Raw genomic sequence first — 6,899 nt, forward strand, 5'->3', positions numbered from 1 at the left:
TTGCAAAACAATGCGCAGACTTTCAGTTTCATTAATGCTATAATCAAATATCTTCTTTGGTTAGTCTCATGTGCATTACTTACACAATTCACATACAAAATGTTCATGTCAGGTATTAATTTCCGTACTTCAAAAGTTCTATATTTTGTCAACTTGCAACTTCGTCAATAAACTGTCTACCGACACATATTCACAAACAAATATGTACTATCGCATGCAATCTGTTCACAGGAAAATGTAATGTATGAAATGGTTTACTTTGAAATGACAGTTTACCCTTTGTGATCTTTATTTGATAACATATCCATTAATATGAAAAGGTAATTCCTAAGTCAAATAGTTAGGAGGAAACGTTTATAACAATAGTAACTGTAGTATGTTTTAACAACTTTTAAAGCCACGGCAAGCAGCAAATGATTTTATTATGAAAGAAATTAAACGGAACAATAATACCAATAAGCCAATTCCCTAATATGTCGCAATTTATTTTCACTAGAACAGCGAACAACTCAAAGTCTCTGTATAATTCAAAGTTGATTAAAGAAACAAAGTCTACTCATTTTATGTCAGTGCTTTGCGTAGAAATCGATCGTTCCAAATTAACAAATTTGCTTTCGATTTCAGTGTATAAAAGTGACTGCGATGTTATAATGAACCATTTTTATGGGTGAGTTTAAACATATCTTATTGCATATATTATATAATCAGACATTATACATACATTTTAACAACCATACTAACATAATACACGCAATGGAATGGATTTAGACGGAAGCTCTTGGTGCTTATTAAAGTCAATCTCAATAATTGATAAATTACAATAAAAATAATACATGGCTAGTAGATGAACAAGTAAAGAGCATATTACAAATGTGTACCACAACCGCTTCTATTGATTGTATATCAAATATTATAAAAACAAATTACCAATCAAGGTTGTGTGGTAAGGCACTTTGAATATTAGTAATTGATAAATATTTAAGTATGATATATTAATAAATGTAGAAAAAACTTTAAAAATGAAAATAGAGGAAAAGGGAATAAGATCAAAACCATCGCTAAGAGTTTTGGAAAGAAATGGGTTTTTAAGCACATAGACAGTATAATAACTGTAAAGTGTTATTTTGTTTTAAGTGTGTACCAATGTTTTAGTTAAATCGTAGATTCTACTTTGCGAAATTTAATCGTCAAGCAAACCTTCCACTATCCATTATGTTTTTTGGACGGCCAGTTATAATTCCGCATCATCAGATTAAGAAAGAGAAGCATCCCCAAACAGGAGAGTATGGAGAAAGACATTTCGAGAGATTCGACGCACTTTGTGCAAAGCATGTACGGTGGAAACTATAAAAGTGACTGATATTCGAGAAGAAAGTGATAATTGTTTTCAGGTTTTCCACAATGACAAAGGGTGATTGGACTATATTACAAATAAAAAGGTGATGATTTAGTTTGCCACGATTCATGCGATACCTATGTTTTTTGGACGGCCAGTTATAATTCCGCATCATCAGATTAAGAAAGAGAAGCATCCCCAAACAGGAGAGTATGGAGAAAGACATTTCGAGAGATTCGACGCACTTTGTGCAAAGCATGTACGGTGGAAACTATAAAAGTGACTGATATTCGAGAAGAAAGTGATAATTGTTTTCAGGTTTTCCACAATGACAAAGGGTGATTGGACTATATTACAAATAAAAAGGTGATGATTTAGTTTGCCACGATTCATGCGATACCTAGAGTGTAAGACCTTTGCCATTCGTGATCCACTATAACAATAAGTGGGTGTACTGTCAAGGCCTGGCATAGCTTTACTTTTAGAAGGTTTAAAAGTGGGTGAATTTCTTACATCTGTTGATAGGTTATTCTAATCACGAACTGTCACGGTTAAGAAAGAGTTGTAATTCGGGAATGTACAGGTCTCAACTGGTCTGGGTTTCGAATTTTGTACGTAGACGTTGATATAATATTATGGGAGACGAGATTTGTTATGTATTCTTGAATAAGACCATTTATTATCTTATAGAACATTTTAAGCCTGTGAACGCGTCCTTATTTCATAATGGTATCATTATGGAATAATCTTGAGAGCAATAAAAACGAAAAAGCTAATAAAGAGCATAGTTTATAGTTGTACAACGACAATAAAGTACGTATTTGTTGTTTTGTCGTATACGACGCACTGTATGAGTGGTGCAAAAAGCGAGGATCATTTGTTTGTTCGATAATTTGTGTGAAAGATGCAATAAAGTCTGTAAATAAGTCTGTATTTATAAAATTTTACATATTGCTTCTTTACTATCTTGACATATAAAATTTCGAAAACCATTCGAAGGCGATAAACACTATTTAAATATCTTTTGAATTATTTTATTCCAAATTACTCTTTGTATTGTATACATGTTCTTACTATCTAATTAAACAAAATATAACAAAAATATTTTATATCGCAAAGTAAATTAATCGTAATTTTAATCAAAAATCGATTTACCAGGCAGTTCTCCTGGCGTCAGGAAAATAATCTGCATTTATAATAAGACTATCTAATTGAGGTCATAATCTGCAAATACATTCTATTGGCGTTCCGCAATCTGATATTTGATCATTCACATTTTCGACATTTCAATCAGACAATATTCCGCCACACCGGATACATATTTGAATCATAAAAAAAAGAAAAACTGATAAATGTAACCATATATAGAATTTAATTTGTAAAGATATACAACTTTATTACATAAAGCAATTATTTTTGCTATGATTCCCTTGATTTATGTATTGACTAAGGTATATACGGTCTTGTTTTGGCACATTTATTCTTGGGCAAGCATAGTATAATTAGCTTCTTACTTATAACGCTTCTTAATTACGTAAAGAAACATAGCAATTCTTGATATTGATAAAAAAAACAAAATGACTTGGCAGGAAGTAAAAAAAAAACAATTTCAATTTCATTTGAAGATATAGCAAATGATATTTGTTTGAATAAAATAGATCGTATACATTTATATTTTTATCAGACGTACTTCAGATACATAACATAAGTAACAGGAAACGTTGCCGTTATTTTTGTTATAAACTGGTCGTGTAATTGATTTATCAATAGCTTGTTTCATATAGTTATTACAGAAGCTTAAAGTATTAATTTACATATTTGTGAGAATTGCAACTTTTAGAATTTTGATAGTTTAGAATAGTAGTTTTTTAGGAACACATGAACGAAAATGTAAACTCTTAAACACGGGGTAAACACTGGTATTTTAGCGAATAAATGTAATACGACACATTTAGACATCGATATATTTATCTTGACTATTTCTAACTTAGATAGAATGTTTCTTAAATTGCTTTATCATTTAAATGTATGATAACAAACCAGTACAAACCGCATACAATTTTTCTCCAGACTCCTAAAGTATAGTGGATATATAAACTTTATATCAAACAGAGGCAATTGTCCTGTCAATATTGATTAGTTTTTCCCATTTAAAATGTTCAAAGAAGCTTACCTCTAGAATCTAATCTAAAAACATTGTGAACGTTAAGCTGGAAACAATTGCTTATTTTAAACATGTTAGCTACTTTTATTAACATGACTTTGCTTTATTCTTAACTCTTTACAGTTCATTGGTTGTCTTATTTAAATCTAATGATAACTCAAATTCCAGTAAAAAATAGTTTGTATAATTCTTATATCGAAATACAAGAAAGTACAGGGTATATCTTATAGCTCATTTGGAGTTTGACTTCATTCGATATTGAAAACTGAATATATTTGCATTGTCATGATGTATCATGAGAAATTGCAACTGATATTGTGAGTGCCAGTTCAAACATCAAATACAACACAATTGTACATTGATACAAAACTACACGTATTGAGTTATAAGCACGTTTAAAGCTGGTTTACATTCAAAAGTGTCGATATTGCTTTGTTGGTTCTCTTGATGTTTTTTATTTTTCTGTCCAACCATCTATTGACATTTAGGAATATAGATTGTTTAAAGCAGTATTTAAGTATTTCTTACGACTCATGTTAAAATCTATACATTAAGAAAATATAAAACAGTTCTGTATTTGTTAATGCTTTAGTAAATTATACGGTGTTTTTTTTGTTATTTTTTACACTGACGAAACTGAAGAAAACAAACGGATAACAAACTATACGAAAAGCATACACTTTTTAAGCTACCAAAATTCACTGATTCAAAATTACATTATGTATTTCCAAGATTGTGTTTCCTAGAATCATAACACCCTTTGATTTTCTACCAGTATTTATTTAGATTGTTTGTCAGTAACAGATAAAAAACCACCTCCTATTAGCGGAATTTTGAAAACAATAAACATTTCTGCTTTTACGAGAATCTCATTAAAGCTACATTAAGTAAATATGTCAAAATATTTTGCCGTCGGCCTAAAAACCAAGCATTCTACAGTTTCATTAACCTTTTTAACATTTGTGTTGTAAATCTCATCAAATATTGTTCATAAATTATGGTTTTAAACGGAAAACCCCACGATAACACTAAAGTTTGTATACGAATTTAAACATGCAAATGAAGACTATAATCAGCTCGTGTATGCGCTTCGTCACAGTGTTATAGTTGTTATACGGAACACAGCAAATGTGAGATTGTCTTGTGCAAACACACTTTAACCGCTTTAGCTTCACGGTGCACTTGGCATGGCGTTCAGGAAAAAGTAATCATCTCGTGATAAGATTAAATTTGTATGAAAGCATCCGTTACAATGTGGAAAAAGACCATTATATTAGGACTGATACTTAAAGTCATGTTTGTTGATTTAATATTGATGTACGGATGATCCGAAGGCGGAGTTTCTTACATTAACAGAAATTGCACTTCCGATTTCGCCACAATGAGGTTGCAGATAGTTATGCTAATAAACTCATTTTGGTTGTCTTGACACCAAATGTGACCTGGAGTCGATATGAAACCCAATTTATTAATGAAATGTCGCTATTTCTGCTTTATGAAATTTATTTAATGTAGCTTTAAAGGATAAATCTTTATCTTATATTCTTGAACAATTTGTGCTCTAGTATTCCTTTACACTAACAATCACTACAATACACTATATACAATGTGAATTTGTATTACAAATCAAAAGATATACTCTTATATTCAAATATTATGTTATAGAGTGTTGTAGCATTATAAAAAACCTATGATATAAGTATAGATCGATAATTTCAAATCAAACATTAAAGTTTTCTGCTATTTTGATTATTGTCTTTTCTTCCCTAATATAATGACAAAATATGTATTTACAAATCACTTATATGTTTTCTTTTAATCTAAACAAATAATCCTACAATTTTGTACAGATAGGAATATCTTATCATATCGATAACTCCTTTAGTAGCAGAATAATTATATGAATAAATCATACATATATTTATGCAGTTTGTTGGCATTTATGCAATGCTTTTTAATAAAATTTTATCTATTTAACTTCTCTGATACTTGGGAACAAGCTTATAGATGAACATAATGTCATACCGGGAATGTGTACTGATCAATTCTTGTCTAAAGAAAGAAGTGTTACTGAACCGAAATTATATAACCAAATATGTTAAAAGTAGTGTGTTTAAGCTAAAAATAAGTACCTGATATCAGTAATTACCTGATTTAGATAGATAATTGGTTCAGAAATATCCTGCCAGACTGTTTTTTTTCACAAGGTATTACAACACAGCCGACACCTGAAAATGCTGAAGTGATCAGAATCAGTAAACTAAGAAAGCTTAGAACATACTTAGCAAAAGCAAGATAGTTATACAATTAAATGAAAACAATTTATAGTTTAACCAAATGATTCAATACTTAATAAGATTATTTGAATGATACTCTGTCGAACAATACAATAAGAAGAATACTTATTCGGAAAGAAGTTATTTCAATCAAAATTATCAAAATCCTTCAAGAGCTGTTATAAATATCTTATTGACATCAAACATTTCTATCAACTCATAAAACTAATTTGAAGGATGGAAACGTCCGTCTATCGCTGTTGTATGTTATTTGCTATATTAAGAGAGTTAAATGTTTTCAAGACATCCAATATGTCATCAAAGCCCTTAATACCAATGTTCTAGACATATCTGTCTCTCACCATGACAGATACAGGCATTTAATTAATTAAGTTGACATGAAGTAAACATGGTATTACACGTTTTACCTCGGACGTGTGTTGTTGTCTATTGTATAGATAGCCCTTCGGTTAAAAGTGGTGAGGATTAGGAACTTGAGAGAGAATTATAATATACGCAAAGTTCATAGACAAGGCTATACAATTATTTTAAGAAGTCATTTCAATACATTTTCAGTACATTTTGCTAAAGTATTTATTTGCTACATTTTTCATTTGACACTGTTGACATTGTCTTGAAATGTATATACATGAATGCTGTATGAAAAAACTATTAAAATACAAACGTTTACCTAAGTTCAGTAATGTTTGTAAATGTGTTTGCTAGATGTGTATATTTTTGCGAAATAATGATATTAAAATATAAACAATATTGGATTAAATCAAAGAAAAATATTCATAATCGTTAATACAATGGCACTCTTTTTTTAAAAAAATAACAAAAGTATGGCATACAAAAACAGATCAACAGTTTGTTAAATCAATGCCTTAGATAGAAACATAGGAACACTAAATGATACCACCCCGAGAGAGGCCCTTACTAGGAACAGATCGGATTTTTTTCAACTTTAAATATACTTTTAGTTTGTGATACAATAACTTTTTTACTTTGTTGTTGTTGCCATTGTTGTTGTTTTAAATTAACAATGGTTCTTCTGAAAGTTTAAAGATATGACTGTCAATCTGTCTCTTTTAAGATCGCTGATCTTGAAGAAAATATGTGA

The sequence above is a fragment of the Ruditapes philippinarum genome, unplaced genomic scaffold (genome assembly GCF_026571515.1).
Source record: "Ruditapes philippinarum isolate M1 unplaced genomic scaffold, ASM2657151v2 ctg3555_1_1_1_1, whole genome shotgun sequence".
Taxonomy (NCBI): domain Eukaryota; kingdom Metazoa; phylum Mollusca; class Bivalvia; order Venerida; family Veneridae; genus Ruditapes; species Ruditapes philippinarum.